Source organism: Acomys minous, assembly GCF_964271855.1.
Source record: "Acomys minous genome assembly, chromosome: 1".
Classification (NCBI taxonomy): domain Eukaryota; kingdom Metazoa; phylum Chordata; class Mammalia; order Rodentia; family Muridae; genus Acomys; species Acomys minous.
Window position 1 is genome coordinate 138,996,644 of NC_140483.1, and position 27,797 is coordinate 139,024,440.

General features: G+C 45.5%; 1 protein-coding gene and 1 pseudogene across 4 annotated transcripts in view; both read left to right on the plus strand.

The window, feature by feature from the left end:
* BACH2 (BTB domain and CNC homolog 2) overlaps positions 1–27,797 on the plus strand; it is a 349,262-nt gene that overhangs the window by 277,954 nt on the left and 43,511 nt on the right. The gene's annotated exons all lie outside the window — the stretch shown is intronic.
* LOC311596195 (large ribosomal subunit protein eL19-like) lies at positions 20,898–21,584 on the plus strand (annotated as a pseudogene). The gene has a single exon. The product of its transcript is annotated as a large ribosomal subunit protein eL19-like (transcript).

Genomic DNA, 27,797 nt, shown 5'->3' on the forward strand with positions numbered 1-27,797 from the left:
ATTTTCTCACACCCTACCATCCCACTGTTTTATTTGTGTAGAGATAACATAGGGTTATTAGAAGAAAAGGAAGATCAGGTGAAATATGAGACATAACATTGGGAACATAGAGATGCAGTGTAGCTTCCTGTTTTCTTTGTTGTTGTTGTTGTTGCTGTTGTTGTTATTGTTTTTCTTTTTTGTGAAAACCATAGTTTATTCTCTATCACATTAAGTCAAGTAGATGGTCTAGGAGTGGTGAGGCAACTCTATGGTCATCAGACCCAAGTGCTTCCATTCTTTGAATTTTACTCCACTTCAACTAGGAGCTTCCATCCTTGGTGTTATCAATGGCTCAGATTGGCTCTGGCTTCCTGTTTTCAAAGGCTCTACTGCTCACAGGTTTTGTTCCAAAGCCATCAGTGTGCCACCATCTTTCCTGGACCCTTCTTGCTGCTTGCGGTTCTCAAGGTGCCTAAAACACCAGCTAAATACGCTTGTGTTCACAGTCTCAGTAGTTGAGTGAAAATCAACCTAAGAGGCAAAGCTAGACTTCTTGTACTCCCTTCTAACACACAAGTGTAAGAGATGCTGTAACCCAACAGCAGAGTACCACCTAGTACCCCAAAGGTGTTGGGTGTAAAACCTCATCACCTTCTACACCTGGGGTGATGGCCCACAAGCTTGTCACCATGGCCTCTCCAGTGGTAGGGCAGGAGTTGAAGGTCAGCCAGCTCCTGGCCCACCTGTGCTACATGAGACCCTATCTTAAAACCACTCCCACAGCAGAGAACCGTGGGGCATTGTTCTTTCTTGATCTGTGAGAGGGCTCCGCATCTGTGAGGTTTCTTGGTTAGTCGAAGTGCTTGCTGCCTAGTCTGGTGGCCTGAGATCAATCCCTGGGACCCACATGGTGGAAGGAGACAAACAAGTCCTGCAGGTTGTCTTCTGATGTATGGACATGCATAGCCTTGCTTAAACTTTACCTACAGCATTGAAACCTTTGCCCCCTTGTGTGTATGTCTTCTGTTCTCATATTCTCTCTCTTTCTCTCTCTCTCTCTCTCTCTCTCTCTCTCTCTCTCTCTCTCTCTCTCTCTGTCTCTCTGTCTCTGTCTCTCTGTCTCTGTCTCTCTGTCTCTGTCTCTCTGTCTCTCTCTGTGTGTCTCTGTCTCTCTGTCTCTGTCTTTGTCTCTCTCTCTCTCTCTCTCTCTCTCTCTCTCTCTCTCTCTCTTTCTCCCTCTATAAGTAGTGAGTGTTATTTTCAGGGCCTTTGCTTCAGGCTCTGACCCAGATAAGCAATTCTAGCCTTCAGGTGAAAGGTTGTGTAGCTGTGAAGAAGGCAGGGAGTGTTTGAGGAGCACCCACCTGACTACCTCCCTGGCATACCCATCCTGAGATTAATGGAAGGTTCTAGAAGTATCTTTCCTTCAGACAGTTACTCCATAGGCTTGCTCCAGGCTCTGGGTGTGTGCGGAACATCTCCAGTAGTTGTTGCTTCAAGGATGTGTCCATCTCTACAGTCATCATTTCAAAATAAGAGGCTATTCCACCCTTAGCTGTGCTTTGTTGAAGAAAGACACAGTAAAGCTGCCACCATCTGCCACAGGTCCTGGAAGCCTAGAGTGCTGGAGTCCTTGAGGTTCACCCCGCCTTCCTCTCTCTCTGTTTGTGCCAGAATCCAATCTAGGAACCATGTGCTATGAGTCCATGTCTCCTGTGTGTTAATGCTTCCATTTGAAGAAACAAGGAACAGTAATATACACTTCCAATATAAATATACATTTCTAAATATAATGATGCATGTATGTGTGGGTTATATGTACACAGGCGCCTTTTATAATAATAATAGAAAAAAGATATCAAAAAAGCTACTGGGAAAGGCCACTGCAGAGAACAAGTAGGCTCAGAGAGCGTGCTGTCACGAGAATAAACCAATGCAGCTTTGCATTTGCTGTTGACCTGGAGCCATTTTTAAATGTTTTACAAAGTAAAGCTATTGAAATATGTAATAGTTGATAATCAGCAAACTTGAAATTTTAAAACAGAAAAATGAAATCACTTTTGTTTTATTTTATTTTATTTTTATTAATTAACAACAGAGAAACAAAATAGGTTGACTTTTTAAATTGAGAGCAATTAGTTAACATATTTCATTTGTGGAGCGTTCTTTGTGGTAACTGGAATGAGCTCTTAAAAAGCATCATTGTCACAAAGTCAGGATGATGAGAAGTTTTGTCCTAGATTAGAGGGGGCGAAGCAAAAACAAATGCAGTGTGTCATCTGACCTACACTGAGGCCAGACAGGACCTGAAGGGCATCCCCAGAGCAGCCAGAGACAGAGCGGAAGCTGTAATGAAAGCTTTCACTGTCCTGTCACCATTGCTTTTCCTTGGGTAATACAAAATATTCTTGTTCTCAGATGATGGTGAGGTGCTTGGAGGTAAAGTGTCACAGTGTCAGGATTTTACTCTCAGATGGTTGGGGAAGAAGGTGGTGAGATTTATATGTCATCTTACATGTATAAATAGATATTTATAAAGAAAGGAGGGCATAAAGTTTGGCAAAATTTAGCACTTTAGCATAAATCCATCTCCTTCCAGAATCCAAGATTCACCCCAGATAAATATAGATGGATGTACATCTTTCATCTTTTCTGCGAATCAGAATTTTCCAGTTTAACAACAACAAAAAAAAATAAGTTGGGAAAAACAGATAATAGATGTGGGTTGTGATTGTTTGTTTGTTTGTTTGTTTGTGTCATGAGCCAAATCAAGTAGCTCATGACTGTTGCCTTGGCTACCTGAGACACTGAGACAGAATGACCTCTTGAGCCGAGGAATTTGGGGTTAGCCTAGGCAACAAAGTAAGATTGCTGTCATGAAGGAGAGGAGAGAAGAGAAGAGGGCAGGAGGGAGGCAGGGCAGGGAGGAGAAGAGGAAAGGGGGGATGGGGAAATGGAGGTAGGAAACCAAAGAGGAGGAAGAGAGGTAAGGGAAAAAAGAGGAGGAGAGAAGAAGAGACGTTTCTACTGATTACCTGCCCCACCCTCAGCTGAGTCTGAGGCTGAGTACTTGGCCACGGGGAAACCCAGTACTCTCATGGACCTGTATAGCAGGCAAGGCGAATAAGAAAATGTGATCGTTATAATAAGTGCTAGAAGCAAAATAAAACAGAATATTACAGACAGAAATTAAGGGAGAAGTGGTGTTAGCTGCTATTTCTAGGGAAGGCAGCCTCTTCAGCAGGACGTTAGGCAAGCTACAGAGCCACATGTGTAGACTAGATCCCTGTCTCTCAGTCGTACAAAGAAAAATCAACTTCAAATGGGTCAGAGACCTTAATATAACACCTAAAACTCTGAGGAAAAATAGGGAAAGCCCTTCAAGATATAGGCATAGACAAGAGCTTCCTGAAAGGACTCCAGACATGTATGTCGAGGAAATAAGGACTGGGGTGACAGCTCAGTGAATAAAGCGCTTGCCGTATCCTGTTACTGTTCTCTCTGTGTGGAGAGACACAATGACCAAAGCAGCTTGTAAGAAAGGCATTTAACTGGGGTTTGGCATATAGTTTTAGTCCATGACCAGCATAGCAGTAGGCAGGCAGGCCGGTAGACAGAGAGGGAGCCGGGGTGGGGGAAGGGGAAGGGGTGGTGCAAGCTCAAGATGAGCATGGCATAGGCTTTTGAAACCTCAGAGCCTACCCCCAGTGACACAGGTCCTCCAGCAAAGCCACACCTCCTAATTCTTCTTAAACCAACTAGGGGCCAAACATTCAAATAAATGAGCCTATGAGGGTGGCCTTCTCATTCAAACCACCACACCATGCAAGCATGAATCCCCAAGACCCACATAAAACCGTGTGTGTGTGTGTGTGTGTGTGTGTGTGTGTGTGTGTGTGTGTGTGTGTGTGTGTGCAATCCCAGTGCCCTTACAGGAAAATGGGAGGCAGGGATAAGAGAATTCCCAGAAGTTCACAGGCCAGCTAGCCTGGCATCCATGTGACAGCATGGAGCAAGAGGGCGACAACTGACACCCAAGGTTCTCCTCTGAGCTCCATATATGCAGGGTGGCACACAGAGAGGGGGCTGGGGGGAGGGAGGGGAAGGAGGAAGAAGAGAAGAGATGGGAGGAAGGGAGGGAGAGAAAGAAGAAGGAGGAAAAGAGAGGGGAAGGAAGGAAGGAAGAAGAAAAATGGGGATGTACTCTTAACTTCTCTTTTTAAATGGCAGCCTTAAATACAGAGTTGTGACTTGCCCAACAAGAGGTCAGGACAAAACAATACAAGTAGTGTCTCCTGTGACAGTGCAGGAGAAAGAATGCAAGGAGACAGAATACAGGATAACCGTCAATTAGACAGTAAGATGAGACTTGCCATTAATTGAGATGGGAAAATCTATACAGGAAGCTGGGGGTGGAGGAGAGACAGACAGTTGGGTGGACTTCCTGAAAAGGACTCCAGTTGCTTAGGAAGTAAGGCCAACCAAAGGCAGGCTCTTGGCAACGAAAGTAGGCAAACAGTGGTAACAAACAAAGCCGCCCACCCAAGGGATGAGGCAGGTTTCAGGTTCAGCTGCCTATCTCACAACAGGGTAATTAGGAGTGCCTTATAAAATCTTGTAGTGGGGGTTTTTCAAATTACAAATTAATTTATTAAAAGTTGATATCTGCCAGCTCAGATGAACAACAACAACAAAACCTTAACTTCCAGGTTGCACTGACCTTTGCCTCAGCTCCTATTCCCCACAGAGAGCTTATGAAGGGGGCTCGCCTTGCTCTTGGCACTGTTGAGGGTTTCAGTGGGAGAAAGAGAACAGATACCGAGGACATGGCCGTGTTCACAGTGACATGTGACATGGAGTTAGTGGCTGCACAGCCTTGCAAGCTTCAGCCAGAGTATAGCCTTGGTTCCCAGACATTTTTTGCCAATGACCTCTGACGTGTCGCTGAATTTCACAGGCTGCCTTTCTTTTTTTTTTTTTTTTTTTTAAGCCAATTTTTCCCTTTGTTCTTTGCCCTGAAAAGTGGCTCCATGAGAGACGTGCATTCTAAGCATATTTCATTCTCAAGAGCAGGCCCTGGCGGCTTCCACGCTATTCATTAGCATTCTTTTGCCGCTTCTGCTCGACCTCCAAGATTCCTACAGTCTGCTCTTAAAATAATGCCGACTTATTTATTCAGATCCTTGCCTCGCCCCCTCATCCCCCCCCCTCGCAAAAAATGCTGAAGGCTTTTCATGAGAATTCTTCGGGAATAGCTGAAGTTCTACGGATTTCAGTGGACGCTTAGAATAGAGACTTGACAACGTGAGCCCGTGGGAGGTGCCTGTGGTATACACGGTGGCCTTTCAACCCTCTGCCAGGAGAGCCCTGTTTCTGCAGCTGTTTGTTACTACGTATAGTCTCAGGCTACCACCATGAAAAAGTTCCAGAAATCTGAACATCTCGAAGTCAAATAAAAGACTTTCTGAATCCAAGCATGGTAGTAAACACATGTAATACCAGCACTTATAAGGCTGAAGTAGCACCATCAAAAGTTCTGGGCCAAATAGAAAGAAAAAGAGTTTTTTGTTGGGGTGGGTTGTTGTTGTTGTTGTGTTGTTGTTGTTGTTGTTGTTGTTGTTTTAGGAAATCATGATTATCTAGCCAGCCAAGCCTATTTCCGTGCTCTGTCTTAAAGAACTGATGGGTCAGCCTTAGTACTAATGTGGTCATCTGTGATCAAAAGCCAGTGTCAAAACAAGGTCCCTCCTCTGCCAACTGTAATATGAGGCCTTGGCTGATCGCTTGCTTCAATTTTATGTCGAGGGTTTGCATTCAAATCCATAATTTAGACCTGGAAGAACTCTCTAGAAATTGCAACCCAGGTCAGGGGCAGGCTGTTGGCTCAGAACAGACAACTAAACAGAAGACAAGAGCTCTTAGGATTCCAGAACCGTCCCTGTAACCTTTACTTCATGTAGAGCTGTGTTCCCTGAGCTCTGCCCCTTCTTCATTAGGATTTATTGGCTGTCAGCACTTGTTTTAGACTGTGCACTTCCCCCTCGCCTTGCTCGCTTCCCTGCCTTCCCTTCTCTGCTCTTCCTACCTTAAATCTGGTTTCTTTTCCTGTTGCTACCAAAGATTTCAGTCCTGCCTGGCTCTATTCTAAAATGTGTCCAGAGGTGATTAACGTAGATGAGGTGACTGAGTGATTAAGGTGAAAGGCTGCCAAGAGATTATTGAAAAGGAAAGGCTTTGGGCTTTTTTTTTTCCCCCTCCTGCCACTTCAAGGTATATAGAATCTTGGGGTGTGTACAGCATTTACGATATTTTTAAATGGCTCAGTCATTATGTCAAGCCCAGGAAAATACAAGCTAGGGCCTGCTGCTCACTGTGGCCTGTGTGACTGACTGACTACACTTGCTCACCCAGCGGGGTCTAAATAGAAGGTTTGTTCAAGGAGGGAAGCTAATGCCTGAAAATAATGCCTTACAAATGTCTTGAAACTGAGACAACTCAGTCTGCATTATTTGATTTTAAGGGTCTGACTAGAAATGATGGCCTTTGAAGACACAGGAAATCACTGACACCCTGGCTTTCTTCACACCACCTGGCAGCATATCCTATCAAGGCTCCTGTGTTCTCTGCACATTTTGTGTGTGTGTGTGTGTGTGTGTGTGTGTGTGTGTGTGTGTGTGTGTGTATGTGTGTGTGTGTGATCTTAGCTGACTGGTTGGACTGGGTCAGCATTCCAGCCTAAAGTAGCTTGATAGAGGTGTCTTTCATATGCTTATGGGAGAATTAGGAAAGTTATTTTGTCAACTCAGTAGCCAGTATCTTTACTCATGGTATCCAGAGTAAATGAAAATATTATCAAATATTTCCTTCTTCCAATCCCTTAGTGTGTGAGCTATTTAAGGACTACTCTACTGTTCTGATTCTTGAGTAATGAGCTGAGGGACATCAAAGGTTGGAGAGTAACAAGGCAAGTCAGCAACATAAAATGAGCCCCATAGGGGTTTTTTGTGTTTATGGATTTTGTGTTCCTTAGGGGCATTGTTTGTCTTATTGATTTGCTGTTCAGTTGTTTGTTTTGATTTTATCTTTTGTGTTGTTGTTGTTGTTGTTGTTTGAAAGAGAAAGAAGAAACGTAAAGTTGAATGCGTAGGGAGGTGGAGAAGATTTGGGAGGAGTTGGAGGAAGGGAAAACATGATCAAAATGCACTGTATAAAATTTTTTTAATTAGACCGGAGGAGGGGATCCTCTGTACATTTAAATAAAATAAATAAGAGCTATAGCTCTGTAGAGGAGTGCCTGCCTAGCGTGCACAGGGCCCTGGGCGCCATTGCCTGCATGCAGTGAGAACTGTAACAATATAAGGCATGTTAGGGTGTGACCTCCCAGCCAGTCTGGGATTCTAATAATGGCATAGGCGACCCTGCAGAATTGGCATCAACTCTTGCAGCAATGAGTGTTCACCAGCGTTCAAAAGGACTCCTTCTATTTACACTAGCTATGAGTAGAAATGTTTTCCCTTGTTTGTAACAGAGAGCTTCCTCTGTGTTTTCAGTCGCTGTTTTATTTATGGCCCCGGTGTGGACAAGAACAACTCAAGTCTCATCTTTGCATGATAGCCCATTAGGTCCCTGAAAAGAGCCTCATATGGGTCTCCATAAGCCCCCTTCTCTTGAGTCCTTGCCCCGAGGACCACCTGAGTTGTGGATTCAGTGATTGCCATGATTCTTGTGAATCTAGGTGGCTCCTTAGATGTAGTTCTGGGACCGAGTGCAGGAGTGTCACTGTGCTCTGAGCAGTGAAACTTTCATTCCCAGCCTCAAGTTATGCATCTCTTGATGTGCCCTAGGGCTGTGTACTAGTTTCCAGAAAGCATCAGAGTTAGGGCTCCCTTGTCCTGTTGAGTTTTCTTATCCCACTGCAGGATTTTACACTGATTTTGTATAATTGAGTCAGCGTATTTGCCTAATAGCATCATCCTGTGGTCCTCATTGGGGATCTCCACCCTGCCTGCCTAAGCAGCTCACACATGCTATGCATGTGTTCTCTAAGTCCAAGATAGACACTAGTGAGCAAGACAAGGGGAGCTGGGTCACAGTGACGGCACTTCTCCCAGGGTGAAGTTGACCCCAGTCCACCAACTGGTTGATGATGGTTTGATTTCACTGTCATCCTCGGGCCTCATTTTTCATATTATTTAGAGCAACTCAGAAGGTGTTAGTAGCCAGGTTGAATTCCCAGGATGCTTCTACTGCATTCTCTCAGCAGTACTGCCATCAAAACTAGTTATTTTGGCATGGCTTGTTCCCAGTCAAGCTTGAGTCATCTGCCACTTTCCTCTCTAGGTTCTGAGTGGTTGATGCCAAGCTCAGAAAGGTCAAGCGTAATTCAGATGGACTTACTGCTGAAGATTTGGGTTTTATTTGTTGAAAGCATCATGGGAACGTTTACAGTAATGTGTACCGAGGCATCATGGGAATGTTTACAGTATTGTATACCAAAGGGAATGACAGGGCTTATTCTGTTGTGAATATCATTATAAAAAAAATTTAAAGAAAGTGAAAAGAAACAGTTCATGAAGTCCTACAGTGATGCATAGAAAGACTGACTATAATTAAAAAGCAGAAATAGAAGCTGGATTTTAGGGCAAAGGATTAAAAACTGAGTTTCAGGATCCGGTAGAGAGCAAGTTGACAAAGAACTTCTCTGGACGCACTCTCTTCAGACCAGGCTGGGCGGCCCTAAGAGAAGCAGCCCTCCCCTGGCTCGCCATCCTGGACTGGGGTCAGCATTCCACAAAAGAAAAGCAGGACTGAAAACACACCAGAAAGAGCCACTCTCACCAGCCTCCCCCGGGCCACGGTTCAGCACCCCCACAGGCGAAGGCCTAGGGTCTTGTCACTTCCAGCATTCACCTCCCCAGCTGTGGCCCATCTTCTGGCTCCTTTCCCAGGGGCGATGCGCTGCGAGTTAGCAGCCACAGCCCTCATCCCTCCAGCTCCTTTACTGTTTCCAAATAGTTGTGTTTTGCTTCTTCAGATTCCCCCCTCCAACATCTCAAATGACTGAATCCTGGAAGACACTGCTGGGAGCTCTTTTCGGCTCCCTTCCTGCCAGCCCCAGCGTCTGCCTGCACATGACAACCATTAACAGCTGTTGGGAGGCCTTTCAACTGCCTAGCTTCTTCCTGAAGTGTTTCAACGCCGGTTTTCTAGGGCTTGGCGATACAGGAGAAGGAAGAAAAAAAATGGCAGAAGAGTTACATAAAATCCCTATCATTTTAAGAATCAGGTTTTCCCTCCCTTTTTTCAAGAAAACGAAGATTTTTGACAAAGACTGCAGAGATGCTGGAAGCTCAGCCCTAGGCTGTCCTTCAGATGATGTCATGTGCTGGCCCCAGAGGCAGCCCTGCGTTGTTCTCTGGGACTCTGCATGGATTGCTGGATGTCTGTTTATTGTTGATGTGAGAATCTTAGCACCCTGCCCTTCCCTGACCATCTCCTCACAACATCTAGAGCTCTGAACTAAACAGAGGGGACGTAAGCTGTCACCACTGAGCCTAGAAGCTGTAGGCAGGGCCCCCAATGCCACCCATCACCCAGCCTCCCATCCACCTTCTCCAGGGAAGAGAGTCCTTGGGACGCAGGGGCTCCTCGGTTGGATGCTTCCTTCTAAAAATGTGGGGCACAGTAGACATTTGGGGAGTCCCCTACTCTTTGTCAGCTTTGCTCCATCTGCTCTTACTGCCTCAGGAAAACTCCAGGAGCTGCTGATAAGAGCTCAGAACCTCATGCCCAACTTCTCTCTCCAGAGTGCCCATTTCACACTGCAGGGGAGTCACACATATCCCCCTCGCATGTGTCACATGGGAAAATAGGACAGGCCATGGTCAAAAACCCTTCAACCCCAGGCCTCAGTAAGAATACTTGTCCAGGCTCCTAATCTGAGGATTTTCAAAACTAAGAATATATAGAGAACAATTTTAGCTTATCTATAAGAACATTTGAAAAAAAAATCACTGTGGCCAGTCGGTGGTTTAATCCCAGCACTTGAGAGTCAGAGGCAGGCAGATCTCTGTGAGTTCAAAGCCAGCCCGGTCTACAGAGCAAGCTTCAGGAAAGCCAAGGCTACACAGAGAAACCCAGTCTTGAAAAACCAAAACAAAATTTTAAAATGTGTTTATTTACATGTGTATTTGAAAGGTGTAACTCATAGCTATACCTATGTACACGCCTAAGTTCTAGCACGTGGGAGACTGAAGCAGGAGGATTGCTGTGAGCTCAAGAGGAGCTTGCACCACATAATGAGTTTCAGCCTGGGCCACAGAGTAAAAGATCTTTTCTCAGAAGAAAAAACCAAGCTAGTGTAACTCGTATGTTAAACCTGAGTTTGCAACCATTTTTCCTTGTAAGTTAGAAGCTCTTCCACAGAAGGGACAGGGAAGATGTGGGGGGTATCTGTAGCCTCATTTCTGCTGCTCTAGTTTAGAGGAGAGAAAGGCAGGGCAGAACGAGCTAATAGAATCAGGACAAGTTAATAGAGCCTTATCAGAAAGACTCTTTCATGCCAGGCTGAGAGAGACAGGTGGTATAGCATAGGCCCTTTAAGGATCAACTGGACAGAATGCCTAAAAGGTACTAGAGGAAAACAAGAGGGTGGCAGTGTTGTTGCAGGCAGGAAGGAGAAGTTCCAAGGCCATGGAACAGCATGTTGAAGAAGAGGAACACAGAGTTAACTTTTAAAGATGGGAGGAAAATAGCAAAGCCCGAAAATGGTTTCTGCGTCCTCAGCCGACCACCCTGGCTGTGCTCACTGACCCTCTCAGGGTGTAGCTCAGCATGGAGCAGGAGGCACCTCTGTAAAGACAGGAGCAACACTTCGTGATGGTAGCCATCTGCTTGTGGAGCTGTCGAGCACTTGAAACGCAGCAGTATGACTGAGAAACCACATTTTCTTTTCCATTTTTGTTCATTGTAGTTAAATGCCACTCCTAGCTCATGACTGCCATACTGAACTAGAGCATGAGCTCGGACTTTGTCCCTGATGTGTGGGCCATTCTGTCCTAGAGTCTATAGCACAATGCCTAGCATATAGTGGGGACTCAATAAGTACTTGTCGAACGAGTGAATTTCTTTGAAAACACCATGAAAGCTGGGTGCGGTGGTGCATGCCTGTGATCCCGGGAGTTGGGAGGCAGGAGCAAGCACATCTCTGTGAGTTCAAGGCCAGCCTGATCTACAGAGAGACTCTATGACAGCCAGCGCTACACAAAGAAACCCTCTCTCGAAAAACCAAATGAGAGAAAGAGAGAGAGAGAAACAGAGACAGAGACAGAGAACACCATGAAATCTAGGCACGGATTGGGCCCCATTCAGATCGGTTTGTTGATTTGGAGAGAACTCTGAAAGGATGAGGAGATGGGGATTTCCCAGACATATTTGGGATATTCCCCAGATGTTTAAACTGAGGCACTTAGAAGCCTCCGGCAGGCAAAATCAAGCTATGGGGGACAGATGAGAACTGGCTGAGTGGCAGCCAGCGTCTGTTCTGCAGTCCCTACGGCCATGTGCTTCATCTCTGATCTTATGTGCCCATCCCCAAACATGCAAGAGGAATAGCCAAAACAGGAACACACAGTTAGAAGCAACTAGGAGAAGAAAACGTGTTGGGACCACACTGTTACGCTGGACAGTGCAAAATCGGAGTGTAAATTCAGGTAGGCAGGCATTGCACTTGCCCAGAATGGCTGCCTCCAAAAGGAGACTGGGACTCTTCACACATCTGTCCCCAACCTGTTGAGAAGAGCAGATACCAGAGAAATAGCTCTGTGGTCTACCAAATGGTTGTCACGTATGTATTTTAATTTGTACAACATGGACCTGAAAAGCCTGGATAGTGAGGTATAATTCTGAAATTTGTCTGGAATTGGGGGTGGGAGATGCTTCTAGATTCTATCTGCATCCAAACACAGAATCTAACCTGTCTGGGAGAAAAAAGACTTTTATCTCTTTTTTAATATATACTATATATATAATTTGTTTATTTTTATTTTATGCACGCTGATGTTTTGTCTGTGTGTATATCCATGTGAGGATGTCAGATGCCCTGGAACAGGAGTTACAGGTGGGCAGTTGTGAGCTGCCATGTGGGTGCTGGGAATTGAACCCTGGTCCTCTTGAAGAGAAGCCAGTGCTCTTAACTGCTGAGCCATCTCTCAAGCCTGACTTTCATTTCTGAAAAAAAGAAAAGGCCTCTAGGAAGTCTAACTCTACCCTCTCCCTGGTAGCTTAACTTGGGGCTCTGAGCTTGCTGCCCGGAGATCCTGTTCCTGTGTCTTCCCAGGGTATTGCTGAGCTTTGAGAGTCATAGGCTCCTCCTCCACCTCCAGTTGCTGGGTACCACCTCCCCTGTGCAATGAAGTCCTCCCCTTAACTTCTTACCTTCACTTCCTCTGGCCACCATCTTAGCAGTACACTGAGACTCCGTGAGCTGACCTCCTTAGACTCTATTTCCCCTGTACCACTAAGAAACTCTTTCCCATAAACCATCACTTCCCTTCCAGCCTGGTACACCTTTCTTAGTGCCAACAGCAGCAGAGTTGGTTACAGACCTTCTGCTTGCTAGCTGACCATATGCAAAGCCCTGCCTCACCTTGGCAGGCTGGAGCAGAATACCTCGGTTTGTCCCTTTGCTCCAGATGACAGAGACTTGAGGAAGGGCAGTGTCAAAGACACTTACTGCTCCCCCAACCTACGATTGGTTCACTTGTATATCTATTTCTTTAGATTCAGGTTCCCTCTTTTTAATTTTCACTTTTTATTTAGGCATTGACCTTTTTATTCATGTGCCGGGTATAATCGATTACATCCTCCGCCCCGTCCTTCTTTCTCTCCCTTCCCACCAATACATTGCCCTCCAAACTCCGTGCCCTTTTTTTACTTAAACACAATAAATCTAGTTGATGTTGCCCATAGCACATGGGTGGAGAGTCATGCCCTGTGGCATGGACAGCAAACTAGCGGGCCCTCTGCCCCCATAGGAAAGTAACTGTCCCTTCTCCAGCACCCATCAGCTGTCAGTAGCTCCTCAGCTAAGGCTGGGGCCTCGGAAGCCCCTCCTCCTCTCTCCTGGGGTCTTTAACTGGCTGGATCTTGTACAAGTCTTAGGCAGACGACCATAGGTGCTATGAGTTCATGTCATGTCCAGGAGACAGCATTTCACACGACCCCTCCTAACCCTCCAGCTGAGGCTTGGGAGAGGAGAATTGATAGGCATGCCCCCTCTACAGCTGAGCACCCACCGTCACTTATTGAACCCTTTGAATAGTTTGAATAGTCATTAGCCTCTTATTAACTGCTCCCCACTTAGGTGCAGGATCTTTTTGTGTAGCCATGGCTGGCCTCAGTCTCATAACCCTGCCTCAGCATCCCCGGTGCTGACAATGCAAGTGGGAGCCACCACAACCAGCCCAATCTATGGGTTTGGTTTTTTTTTTTAAGGAGTTAAGAGGGAGAATAACAAATCCTTGCTTCTAACCACATTTCTCCAACTTCCTCTGATGCTCTTGTAATTTAGTTTCTTAAGAGCTCAATGTAGCTATTACAGGAAGGGAACCCTACATTCAGGGAGCTCTTAGGAGTCACGTGTCACCGTGGGGTGTTGACTATTCTCCCTCAGCATGAGCATGTTCCTCTCAATGTAAGACGGAAGTCACTGGCGATCAGATTGCTTATTGTTGTATCTAGTCTCACTTGCCTGTCTTCCATCTTACATTTTTGACATATTCTTTTCTTTCCAAACATTAACAACTAAGCTAGCTTCAAGTGAAACCATTTTCATCTTCAAATCCTACTCAGATTCAAGTATCTCTTTGTCATCGATACATTTTTTTTTTAAAAAAAGGCTGCTCTGACTTCACTCGGTGGTTTAAAAAAATAATGCTGAAAGTTGATGGATGTCTACCCAGTTGCATGGCACCTGACAGCTATGCAAACCAAGGGTGAAATACTACATACAACAAACCTGCACAAGAGATAAGCAGGATGAAAATAACGCACTGTAAAATCTGCTAATTGGAGCTACAATGGTCCTGGTCACAGGAGTAAATTAAGCCAGAGCACATGCGCTCAGCACTCATGAGGGGGCACAGCCCCATGTTGATCCGGACATCCAGGTGTAGTTTTCAGTTTTCATTTTACCCAGGCTATGGGTGGGTAAAATAGTCAATGTAAAAATATTCCAGTTGTGTGGCTATAGAAAGAATCTTCTCTTTACATATGCACTGCCCGAGATTTTCCCATGCCTTTGGCTTATGCAAATGTGGGCTGCAGTTTTGGTGACCTGGTGGTATCTAAACAGAAAACAGAATAGGTGGTTTGGATAATTTTCAGTCCAGGAGTTTAAAGTTGGATGGCCCAACGCAGACTGTGCTTTTTCTTGGAGACAGGTTATGAATAAGCTCCCAGATCTTGGCATCAGTCCAGTTTTCTTCTATATTTTGTTTTGTCTTCTAGTTTGCAGTGAACAAATACATATCATCATGGTAAACAGGAGGAGATGAACTCCATATTCTGTGTAAAGTGAAAGGCCCCCAAAATCCAAAGGAGACGTCAATACTGCTAGTGAGAGAGCGAGGGAGTACCCTGGGAGCAAAGTGCAGGTAGATATGATCTCAGCCAGTAAGAAAAGGCCATTTAGGGTCAAGTGCCCCTCCGCCACACCCTGTAGCACCTTCCCAATATTCTGTCATTCATGCCAGTTATGGCACTGGCTTATGATTGAACTACCCATATTTGTCCTGTCTGCCCATTTAGACTGTTCAATCTCCATGCATGATTTCTCTGAGATGGTTGCAGTGTTTTTCAGTCAGCAAATCCATTACTTAAAATAAGTAACATGAAAGCCATTTGGTTAATGTCAAATTCATGGACATTTTAGCAGTGTTCTAGAGAAAGGAAAAGACACTGTGTGTGTGTGTGTGTGTGTGTGTGTGTGTGTGTGTGTGTAATGAGAATGAGAGAAAAAAGGAAAACAGACCACCAAGACTAGAGACCCAGAATACCAACAAACATGGTATTGTCAGTGCCAACTCAGATATGCTTTTTCAGTGACACCTGACTTCCATGGACATACTTATTTTGTATGGGGAAACATCTTTGGCATTCCAGCTAAAGAGCCTGTCTCCTCTGTATATCGGGGATACACGGGCTTCCCCTCGGGCATCAGGGCAGCCGTGATTTATCTCTGGAGATTGGTATAAATGAGCTAGAAGAACCCCCACCAACCGCCCAGGAGTTCACAATTGGAGAACAAAGGCCCAGTTGCTCCCAGGAGCTTTCCTGGGCACTCGCCTGCCATTCACTTTCAAGGGAGCTTATTCACACACTGGGAGCTGTTTCTAAGTCAGAACAGCATGTATTTTATAAAAATGTATTCAGACTCTGGCTTTTTTTCCCTGTACCACCCACACAAGCATACAGAGAAAATTCTCTCACCTTTTTATTTGAACTATTTATCTCCTTTCCCTCTCCCCTTTAAAGTCTTACGTTAATACTCCTGTGTTTACATTATGTGTTTTTAAAGCCATCGCAATCCGGCCAGTTAATTTAGGTCACAGTGGAGCTTGCTCTGGCGCGTGGCAGACAGCCTTGAACAGAACCTGGGAAGCCTTCGTCAGTGCGCTGCAGACTCTCTCTCTCTCTCTCTCTCTCTCTCTCTCTCTCTCTCTCTCTCTCTCTCTCTCTCTCTCTCTCTCTCTCTCTCCTCCCTCTCCAAGCTTCAGCTTCCCCACTATAATTATGAGCAAGAAGCCTATGGTTAATTGCAAATGCATGAATGGGAGAACATTCTTGAACTTATCTGCATTCATTGCTTGCTGGTGGTTTCTCTGCTGAGGTCTCCATCCGTGTTGTTACAGAGCTTTTGGCAATGTTTCCGCCGTTGCTTGTGAATTTTTATGATCTGTTGCATGTTACTCATGCAGTTTCCTGCCCTGTAATGGTATCAGTTTTCCAGACACAGAAGACTACAGACTGAAACCCAGGAGCCTGCATTAGCATAAAATGTCCCAGTTCTGTCAGTTTGATTAATTTGTCTCTTTGTCTCCCCTCTATATGATAAGTGCTATTAATGGTTGCAGCACTTCATATGTCAAAGTCTTTCTTCCTAATGACTTGGAAATGTGGTTTATTTCCCCCCTTTCTGTACTATTTTTCTCATTTAGCATTCCACTCAGTATAGATTTACGCCATGCTCTTTCATTGTCTTACTGGTCGCAGCACTGGAGTGATTACATATGGTGTAGAGTGCGTAAAGATGTGATCCCAGGGGCAGCAGCTGCTGATGCAAGCTGAAAATAGACCCAGCGTATGCTCAGCACTTTTCCCAGAGGCCTTTTATTTATTAGTAACAGCCTCGGTACAGGACAGCTCGCATCCTCATTTAGTAAGATGACTTTTTGCCTCTTCAAATGCTGCAGTGACTTTGCTCTATTTACCGGCACTGCTGTGTAATATTTTTAAGCGCCTTGTGTCTCACCAGTGACTTAGCCTAGCGTACATTGTAATATAATCTCAATATATAATGAACTCAAGAAAAAGGCAGGCTCCATTTGAAGTAATAAGAGCTTGACGGCTCTAAGGTTTAAATTAAATAACCCTATTTGTAGGACAGCGTTTTCCATGCTACGCTGCTTCACAATGAGTCTCTATTCTTTCAGTGTGATTCTCACACCTTCTCTAGTGTCTGCTCTCTGATGAGGAAAGGGCAGAGGAGCTGCATGGCCAGGCTGCAGCTCTTTCATAAGAAAGGAACATGAAGGAACGGAGTTTTTGTCGAGATCAGTCATTGAACTGGAACCAGCATCATTAGTGATTGAAATGGGTACTTATCAATGCAGGGCTCCGAGTGCTCAGACTGCACAGTGAGCTCAGCACATCTGTGATACAAATGTAATGGCAGAATCTAGGACCACAGTAGCAGCTGTTCCTATGCACATGTTTGTCAATTTATACAACTTGGAAAAAAATCCTAGTAAAACACATTTTTCCCCAAGAATTCTTCATTTGCAATGTCATTCTTCTCTATGAGAAACAATCTCTGAGCAGAATTAAGGGCTAGCTCATTTTCCATGCTATCAAAAAGCATCAGCACAGCAATTCCTCTGTGCGTGATCCATTTATCTAAGCTGCAAAAGTGAAAAGATAACAACATCTAGTTTTACAGACAAATTGCAAACTGAGAGTGTAACTTCTGGCCAGGAACTGTAATATACTAAGAAAGTCTTGAAGAAAAGCAGGTTTGTAAATAGGGAGCAGAGCTCTTTGTGACGAGGAAGTGGAAAACGCAGAGCAAAATCCCAAGCAAGCTAATGTTAGCTTTTCCTGTTTAATGTAGTTTTTTCCTACTCTAGAGCCCATGGGCAGAAGGCAGGATGATTCACACACACACACTCACCCCGAGTCTGTTCATACCTGAGGTAGGGTACTGTAGGTTTATCTCCAATTTTATTAATGTCATGATTAAGCGGGGCTAAACACATTATTTCCTGCTGGGTTCGCATGAAAAATTAAATTGTTGACTCAGGATAGAGAAATAGAGTACGATCATTTCATTTGAGCATGTGTGGGATCTATAATGTTGAGAGTGCATCATTCAAACCGTTCATACAATGGCCAGACCAGCAAGTGCTTGAGTACAAGAAAAGCCCCCTTGTGCCATCCACATGCTCAGCTGCACGGGGAAGCGTAAGATCGTAGCGTTTTATCAGCCGTGGCCATTGTAGCTTATAGATTTATAGATCTTTTTCTGGTTTATGGGGGGTTTGACGCTGGTGATAGCTCGGGCCACTGTAATGGGAACACCACCCAGTACCCTGCCGTGAAGATGCCCTCCAAGGCAAAAGTAGTATGTCAGAAGAAGGCCGAGGACAGGGAAGGCCTGGCCTGCGTCCAGTGTGCCGTCTCTCTGGCTCTTTGTTCACTCCACTCCTGCTTCACAAAGATGGTTCAGAGCTTGCTCTCCTGGCTCTTCCCTCTCCGTGACGCGGTGACGTTGTAGTGGAGTTGACTCTCTGTCTAGTCGCCTCAGAACAGAGGGTGATCTTGCTTACTATAGAAGTGACATTGGAGTGTGACAACATGAATTAAGGATGGAGTTTAAAAATCAACTCTTAATTTCCTAACTTCTGTGATTCTAAAATAGAATCAGCATGTTCTATCTGAGAGAAGGAGCATGAGCCTTTATTTGTGGGTCTATTGATAAAACATTGTTGGACCAATTAAAATGGTCTTGGTTTTCTCCTTCAGTATACACATTCTATCATTGGGGGGGGGGGTGTAGAAAAACATTTCACGTCTTGTCAAATTTTTTACTGGGATTTCTGAGAGCTGACATTCCCTTCTGCTATTAGATCTGAAATGGGGATAAAAGCCCTTCGATTTGATAAGTGGGACTTCCCCTCCCCCACCCCACCCCCGCAAACCTTCTCATTTCCACGATGTCTTAAGAGATATATCTCCGTATGTACAAAGCTCCCCCAGTAAATGACACAGACTCTGAAAGTTGTTGGGGCCAATTATTTAGCAAGTGGTTGGTCAAGCAAAGACAGAAGGGATATACATGTCCTTGCAGACAGGAGCCAAGACAAGTAAGAAGGAACAATTCAGCCTCATGCACGCCTCCTGTACCCCAAGGCAACGGAGAAGATTTAAGTGAAGTCATAAAGACTTTGGTAAGAAAGGAATTGTAGAAGAATGAAGGAGGGATGTAGCTCTTTTTTTTTTCCAAATGAATACTGTATTTTGCAGGAATATTGCAGTGGAAGAGAGAAAAGGTAAAAATGTAAGAAAAAGATGAAGTTGTAAATGTCTATCTGAAAAGATAATGACAAGGATTGCAGTCACTAACTAGAAGTGTCCATATCAACCAAGTTTAGTTCCAGGATAGTTCCAAACAAGTAGAAATTATCCTGGTCATTTTGTCCCTGTATTCTATTAGCAATTCCTGCCTTTTCAAATTCCTTCAAAAATGTGAAGAAGAAGAAGAAGAAGAAGAAGAAGAAGAAGAAGAAGAAGAAGAAGAAGAAGAAGAAGAAGAAGAAGAAGAAGAAGAAGAAGAAGAAGAAGAAAATAATCTTTTGTATCCAAAGCTTTGTTTGGCTAGCTCTTTATATAAGGTCTGCCTTGCCCCAGAAAACATCATCACAAGGCCCCAAATCAACAGGATGCAGTGGTACCAGGAGCCAATATTGAGTCTGGCCTGAAATCACTGTAAACTCATCCCACTTGGCTACAGCTGTGACTACACTCTACACTCTGTTTTCTATTACTGACTCTTGCAGTAAAACATACATCCACTCCACTTCCACACTTCAGATTTCAAGTGGAGGAGAGCTACTTGAAGGCCAGCTCTCAGAACTGACTTGCTGAACCTCGCAAGACTTACCAAACACAGACTGGCACAGTAGCGTGTACCTGAAGTCCTAGCTCTTGGGAGACAGAGGAGATCACTTGAGTCTAGAAATTCTACAGTAACCTCAGCACCATAGCATTAGTATGTATGCCTGTCTTTTGAAAAATATTTTTAACTAAAAGAAATGATAATACTTGCATCCTTTGGGATGCAACTAAGCTTCGAGCATTTGTTTTTAAGATTTATTTTATCTTTAGTTGTGTATACACACTGTCTATGTGCATGCATGTGCATTCCTGTGTGCATACATGTGTGAGTGTGCATACATGTGTGAGTGTGCATGCACGCGCTCACATACACAGGTGCCCATGGAGGCCAGAAGAGGAATATGTATCCCCTGCTCCTGGAGTTACAAGCAGTTGTGAGCTGCCTGATATGGGTGCTGGGAACTAATCTTGGATCCTCTCTCGGAGCAGTTGAGCCATCTCTCCAATCCCTAAGCGTTATTAAAGCACTTTTGTGAACAAGCTGATGCTCATATACATCAAGTTTTGGTTTCATCATGTTCCACTAAAAAGAAAAAAAAAAGTCAGCTGGACGTAGTGGCACACGCCTGTAATCCCAGTACTTAGGGAGGCAGAGGCAAGTAGCTCTCTGTGAGTTCGAGGTCAGCCCTGTCTACAAAGAGAGTCCAAGACAACCAAGGCTACACAGAGAAACCCTGTTTACTAAAGCAAAAACAAAAGAAGTTGCATATGCTTAGGTAAGATTTGTTAGTAAGGCCATCACATGGTAAGATAGTAGTACTTTTTCTTCGTAACAGCCTTGACTCAGCGCCTTTCGGTCGTCAGCAAAGAAAGATGTTACTTGAAAGCACAGCATGACACGTGGGAATTTAGGATGCCAGGGGAGTTTGCCTCCCGTGGTATGTGAGAAGCATGGAGTCTTAGTCTTAAAGATACCTGAGTAAACACTAAGAGCCCATTGTTTACTTTTTGTATCCCCCATGTCTCTAATACAGTGATGATAGTATTAATGACTGATGATGGTGATGATGATGATGTGGTGGTGGTGATGATGATAGTGATACAGCTTTTATTGAACGTTCACTGTGTGTTGGGTGCTGCTACACATATGTGTGATATTTAGCACATGGACTCTATGGACCACATGCCGAATGAGAAAACTGAAGCAAACAAGGTTTAGTTAACTTGATACAACATCAACTCCTAAACGGAGGACATTGGATGTCACCCCAGAGAGCCTGGCTCCATCGCCCATGTCCTGAACGCTCACGTCAGTGATGAAAATGAGCAAAAATGAAATTGTCTGTGCTTTTAACAACTGGGAACATGAAGCCCGTGGCCTCCAGCCTGGCACCTGTAGATTCAGAGGCTAGAGGAATGGGTGCCCCTGTCACTCAAGGTTTCCCAGAACCACACAGGAGACATCATGAAACTGAGCTGGGAATTTTTTTTTTATACAAGGAAGAACAGGAAAAAATGGAGCCATGAGTATGCTCAGGCTACAGAGAGGCTTGCCTCCAGTGTCCTCTGCTGTGGTAAAGAAGAAGTCCTCGTTGGACCCCAATGAGACCAACGAAATCGCCAATGCCAACTCCTGTCAGCAAATCAGGAAGCTGACCACCCAGAAGCCTGTGACTTGATGCCAGAAAAACGCCTTGGCCTGACGGGCGGGAAGGCATATGGGCATAAGAAAGTGCAAGGGCACCGCCAACACTCAGATGCCTGAGAAGGTGACCTGGATGAGAAGGAGGAGGAGGATTCTGCGCTGGCTCCTGAGGAGATACTGTGAATCTAAGAAGATTGACCGCCATATGTATCACAGCCTGTACCTGAAGGTCAAAGGCAATGTGTTAAAAACCAAGAGCATTCTCATGGAGCACATCTACAAGCTGAAGGCAGACAAGGCCCACCAGAAGCTCCTGGCTGACCACGATGAGGCTCGCAGGTCTAAGGCCAAGGAAGCACGTCTCCAGGCCAACAAGGAGGAGATCATCAAGGTTGTCCAAGGAGGAAGAGACCAAGAAATGAAGCTTTTGTGCCTGTACACAGTGGCCTGGCTGTGGCCTCAAGTGCATCAGTCATTAAAACTAAGCAAGCCTTAAAAAAAAAAAGTTGAAGAGATGCGATTTACAATGATAAGAGGAGACACCTGAAATTGGGATACATTGTCTCTCCGTTTCTCTTTCATTTTCCCCACTAATGCCTCTCTTCAGTTTAGGGTTACTAAACAGATAAGAGTCTGCTTTTGTCTGGGTCCTCAGAAGACACGTGATACCTCCGAAACGTTATAGTAATCATAGTGCAAGAAGGACCACCACCTCCAGCGCTGCCTGTGTCCTGGTCCCTGAAACCTGTGCACATGGCACCCTACATGGCTAGGGATATGCAGCTGTGGTGAAGGTCTCCTGAGATGGGGAGATCACACTGGCTAACCCATCGGATTTAGTAGGCATCTCTTGGAAAGGGAGGAACAAGAGCTTCAAAGCCCAGTTTGAAGTTTGAGGTCCACATAGCGGGTGGTGGAAGAAGCTTCTAGAGATGCAGATTGCTCCATCATTACAAAGAAGATCCACAGACTGGGCCCAGGAGGAGAGCTGCCTCTCCTCTGCCTTTTCCTCATGCCTAACAATAGCTACCTCTAGCACATGCATCTCGCTCTGTACAAGCTCATCTGAATTCCATTCATTCATCAGTATTTTTTTTTAAATTAAGGCCAGGCATGGTGACACGTGGTGGCTTTAATCTTATCACCTGGGAGGCAGAGGCAGGTGGCTTTCCCTAAGTTCAAGGTCTACCTGGTTTACATAGCATCCCGCACCAGCCAGAGCTGTTCAGTGAAAACCTGTCTCAAGAAAATGAAAATAAGAGCACCCCAAGTTTTATAGGAGCCTTTGCTTCAGTTGTTTTGGCAATTCCTGTACCCAGAAGTACCCATAGCACAGAGTGAATGACTGACGTCAATGGTGGTCCTCCAAAAATAAGTTCTAGGCTATAGGACCGTACCCTGTCTTCCATCACTTAAGACTCTCAGACCTTGCCTGCCTTGGCTGTTTGGGAATCTACACATTTCCTGTTATAGAAATATAACAGGAATATATACTTTACACGGCAAAGTAGCCTAAATGGTTCCCAACTGGAGCTCATTTCCACAAGCGCAGTGTCCAGGTTGTGACTGGGGTGATTTAGAAGCAGTGTGGAGTTGTGTTAGCCATTCTAGGCCCTGCACTGGCCGCCAGGTTGGCCTTGTTCTTACTAACTGCCCACTCTTCCTCCCTGTGGCCTCGCTAAGCTCTCTGCTTCTCTCTTGCACCAGTGCTGCTGTGTCCTAGCCACAGTGAGAGTTCTCCTGGACTTCCGTGACTGGCTCGTCCTTGCCTGGGCTAGTCCCCAAGTGAAGTCAGTGTGATCTTCCTGGTGCCCTCCTGCTAGGCACACTGCAGCATCTCCCCACTGCCTGCCAACCTCTTCTGTGGCTGAGCACGGTCTCTCCAGTGTCTCTCTCTGCTCCTTCCTTTCCAGCATCATTGCTCCTCCTCCCCACCCCACCCCACCCCCATACCCCCCCACCCCGCTACTGCATACCAAGCCCTGTGCCCCAGACCCTCTTGTCTCTTTGCACACTCCTCTCTGCCAGCTCCAGCAGCCTGTGTGTCACTCCCTCCTCGGTGTTACATGCCATTCCCCATCAGCAGCTTTATATCTTTTATTGCACCCTACCTCTTGTTTGGTCGTTGTATCTGCTGGCTTGTCCTGGACCCTCACTAGCTAGGTACCCTTTCCTCATTTGTTGTTCTGTTGCCTACCCCCCCCCCATCCTGCCCTCCAAGCATCTGACTTCTGTGGAACCACGGATGCATTTGGTAAAAGAATAGAGTGGTTTACGTACTCTGCTTTGTGAAGCTGGTGATCACCAGCATTCTCCCTTTAGGGGAAAATCCTAGCCGCACAGCCTTGGCCTGGAGGAGCGACACCTCAGCCTATAAACCTAATCCAGACGTGTGTGTGTGTGTGTGTGTGTGTGTGACATTTGCTCCACAATATGGCTGTGCCTTGTGGTGACAGCGAACCAGGACAACTCCAGAGTGACTGTCTTAAAGTGCTGTTAGTTGTTCGTCAAGTTGGCATCTCATAAAGTCCTCCTCTGGCACAAGCTAATCACAGAATCAGCCTTTAGTAAAGATCAGCATTCACTTATCAGTTAAAAATTATCTGCTTGGGGATATCTGCAGGCGCAATGTCCTTCCCCACTGCCGGAAGCGCACAGCATTCAAATGTCACATCTATGTCTGAGGTGCTTTGCCTGCCCAACCTCATCCCTCGGCTTTTCCTTGTGACCCACATTAAGGATTTTCTTGTGTTCTCTTGCTCCCTCTCCTGGCCTGGCCTGTTTTTAGCAAGATCATGTTCTGGGAATCCGCACTACCAGGTTGGGGTGGGGGGAGAGGGGGGGAGAGCCTGAGCAGAGGAACAAAGCCACCATCCAGCTCAGCTAAGTCTGTTAGAAGATTCACAGGAAACCAGAAACAACATCTTTTCTTCATATTTCTAGTGTAGCTTGACTAAGTGAGGTCGGGTGGTACTGGCGCCGAAAGAAGTGAACCTGGCATCCTGTCTAAGGAGTGAAATGCTTCCCAGAACAAAGAGGGGAGAGAGGCATTGCCCCCCCCCCCAAAAAAATAAGCACTCGATACTACATTTTTTAAAATGTCTCCCTGAGGATGTACAGACCATGTATGAATGTGCTGATCCATTAATAGAGCCAGCCGCCTCAGTCTCGGGGCTAGTGCAGTAGTAGACCCTCTGACACTCTACACCTTCCATGACCCACGTGAATTCTTCCAGTGTCTGGCCTGTGACACAGTGAGGAGCAAACCATACCTTTTTCCCCACCAGAAGCCCGAATGTGAATGGTCTCCGGAGGCTGGCCACGTGGTGCCTTCCTTCAGACACACAAGCCTAGGGACAGGGCACTATAAGGCTTTCCCTGGAAGTGGCAGGACGGCATTATGGTCCCCGATCTCCTGGCCTTTCAGCATCCTCTGAAAGCTGACCCTGCTCACCTCCTTCTTGTGCAAGTGGCTTCGCAGGCATCTCGTAACCCTGCCTGCTTCCCATGCGCTGCCTCTCCCCGTTGATCTTCCTGCTAACTGTGCCATCCTTCATCCTCCACCGTAGAGAAGCTTGGTTTTACTTTTTCATTGCTGACCTAGGATGGCTTGCCCAAACCTAAAGTTTTTAATTTAGCAGATTAAGAAAAAAATGTAGTTCAATGTACACACCACTCTCCACCTCCACTTTCACACCAGCTTTACAGGCTGCTGCCCTGCGACCGGCAGCTCTTTCGGAGTATGTCCTGTCTGAGCACCCCTTGCGCGCAGTGCCAGGCTCTCCCAAGGAGTCGTAGCCTTTGTACTGTGTTGTCTCCTTTGGCACATCCATTTGGCGTTTGGGCAGGTGGAGGGTGCCGGTTTTCTTTAGCTAAAGGAGGACATTCGTTCTACTGTTTGTGGAAGGTCTTTTCCTAGAAAGCCGTGAGGTTGGTCTCTTGTATTTACAAGATCAGGATCGCGGTGTTTGGAGAGCAGAGACTGATTTGCGCCAGCTCTGTGTTCTCACATCGCCCAGCCTGCTTCCATTTCAAGTTCATGTACTTGTCCTCCTTGTCTCATCTGTTGCAGCAGACATCTGAGTAATGGATGGCAGGGCGATTCTCCACCTGTCTCATGTATTGTCTGCACAGTCCAAGTTCCTCCATGGTAGAATTATTCTTTGCTTCTCTCAAGTTTACCTTATGAGCCAACCTAATAAATGTTCAAGTCACATTTTGTGGTGGTTAATTAGTAATATCTTATTTATGCAAGTTACCTAATTTATTCGAGATTCATGCACCCCCCCAAAAATACAAAATGAGCATTTTTTTTATGAGCTGGTGGTTTCCTGTCATTTAACCTTTGTCCAATACAGTGCTATTTGATTTGAAATGAAAATGTGACCTTTTGTTGATATGTGGTATTATTGTCTCCTAAAAACTACAGAATGACCTTCACCAGGCATATTTCTAACAAATTTCATTATAGTCCATGCAGAAGGCACGTGAAAATTTTAAGTTGAATTCCTTTTCTAGAGAAATATCATAGAATATTCAGATAATATGAAAGAACACTGAAAAACAGGACTCTTTTGATGGTCAGTAAGAAGTGTCTGTTGTCCAGGTCAAGAAAGGAAGGAGCTAATTGAATTAACATCTCCTTTGTAAAGATTTGCCTTGCCTCTTCCTTCCCTGCTGGTGGACACCCCATCCCCGTTCTCCAGAGCTCTCAGAGGTCCCACTGTGCCTAGGCCTATTGGAGAAGGAAAGCCCAAAATGCAACCAAAGCAGTGGGCACCGCTGCAGTGCATGCTGGAAGTCAAATAAGAGCTGAGCATGTGCTCAGAGAAGACAACTAGAAACCGCAAAATTACTAGATTGGGGGAATTTTGGAAGTCATACAAGGGAGGTAAATAGAAAGTAGCCCCTTCTCAACAGATTGTGTTAGGAGCATTCACTCAGATTCCCCAGCCTTCCTCTGGTTGACACTGCAGAGAGATCAAGGAGGTACAGGGAGAGGAGCCATATGGAGTCAGCAAGAAGGAGCATGCACAGGCAAGCGAGGAACTGGCTGTGGCTTACACTTTCCCTGCAATGCACTTTCCCAACCTAGAACTTGTTAAGTCTTGGTCTTCTACACTCATTACAGAAGAAAAAAAAAAAAGGAGAAAGAGGTCCAGACACCTGCTAGCTTAGCTGAGGTTTTCAAAGCTGTGCCACGTGGAAGACTGCTCTTTTAAAAATTGTCCTGAGTGAGCCTGCGGGTCCTGCCATCCACAAACCAAATACTTTCTACAGAATAACACAACTTGGGGGCATAATTCTCTTTGTGGTTTCCTACGTTTCTGATTTTCAACTTCAGTAGCTACAACTCCATCAAATACTGGAACACCCCTGAGGACTGTGGCCTTCCCAGCCTGCATCTTTAACAAACAGCATGTTCAGAAATGGCTTGATTCACCCAAAATGAGACCACCTGGTGTTCTTGAGGTTTGGCATTTCTCAAAACACAAAAGTCATTTTGGGAGTATTTGGATATCCTTATTTATAGTTTTTTTTAAAAGGTATTTTCCCAGTTAGGAGCTATGAGTAAAGACATCTTGCATAATAGTTCCCAGTATGTTCAAAATAGATGACCCCAGACCAACCTCCCAAGATACGCTCTGGATGCACCTGTGAATTCTTTCCCCTTCTCGGCACCTCTAACATCACTATGAAAATTATGTGTCAGCCCCACAGAAACTGGATCTGATCAACTACTGTTGGAAATGCCTGCCTCTCGTGCCTTAGCTCTGCTGCTACCAGAGATGACACGGATGACGAAACTAGAGCCCTTCTTCATGACCCAGCAACCTGAAGTCCTGGGGTCACTACACTTCCCAGTAAAGGCTTACCCCAGTCCCTGTTAATGGTTATTTGTGAGCTCTATAGGCCTGGAATCCCCAGATAAAGCTGTAGGAGGTCTCAAGACAAGGACTCAGCCAACCTGGGCAAATATGGCAGTGTGGCTGTGCTGGTAGAGGTTGACTCCCACTCCATTCTCACACACAAAACTCAGCGAGGCTGACTGAGAGAGGGGTGGCTGGATGCCAGGCCTGACCTGTGCGCTGATCCGATCCAAGGGTGTGGCTACCGTGTTGTCAGAATGCCTTCAGCCCAGCAAAGTTTTAGCTGGGCTATCTGCCTAGCCTACGGCTTTAGGACAACCGTTGACCAGTTGACGTGGGACTCTGTTGAACACAGAGTCCCGGTGCCTGCATCCAGGATAGCTGCCCTCCATGACCCAGCCCATGGTAGAAACAAGCAGAGAACAGAAAATCAGTCCCTTTGGGGAGAAAAATAACTCTGTGTGTGTGTGTGTGTGTGTGTGTGTGTGTGTGTGTGTGTGTGTGTGTGTGTGTGTATGATTTTATACCAACTTGTTGTACAGCCTTAGGTAACCCAGTCAGCTACTTTTATGTGGTAGTCAGTAAAGGACACAAGTGAAGGATATAAAGACAGCTGACGTACCACGGCAGCTGCTGTAGAAACCCCACTGGGAAAGCCAGCCACGCCTTTGTTCTTCCTGCAAGCCCCAGCTTGCGTTGCAAAGGCAAGGGCTCCTCTTGTCTCTCAAACCCTTTTCAAGCAGGTTGTCTGCGTTTCCTCAACATGTCCATGTTCACTCCTATTTTCTAAACAAAGGGAGGAAAATGGAAGAAAATGAGCAACTTAGGGATACGTCCCCATTTGACTAGTGGTCCTTCCTTGGTGCACTGAGTCCTGGTGGCTAACTGGAGAAAGGGTGACATAGGAA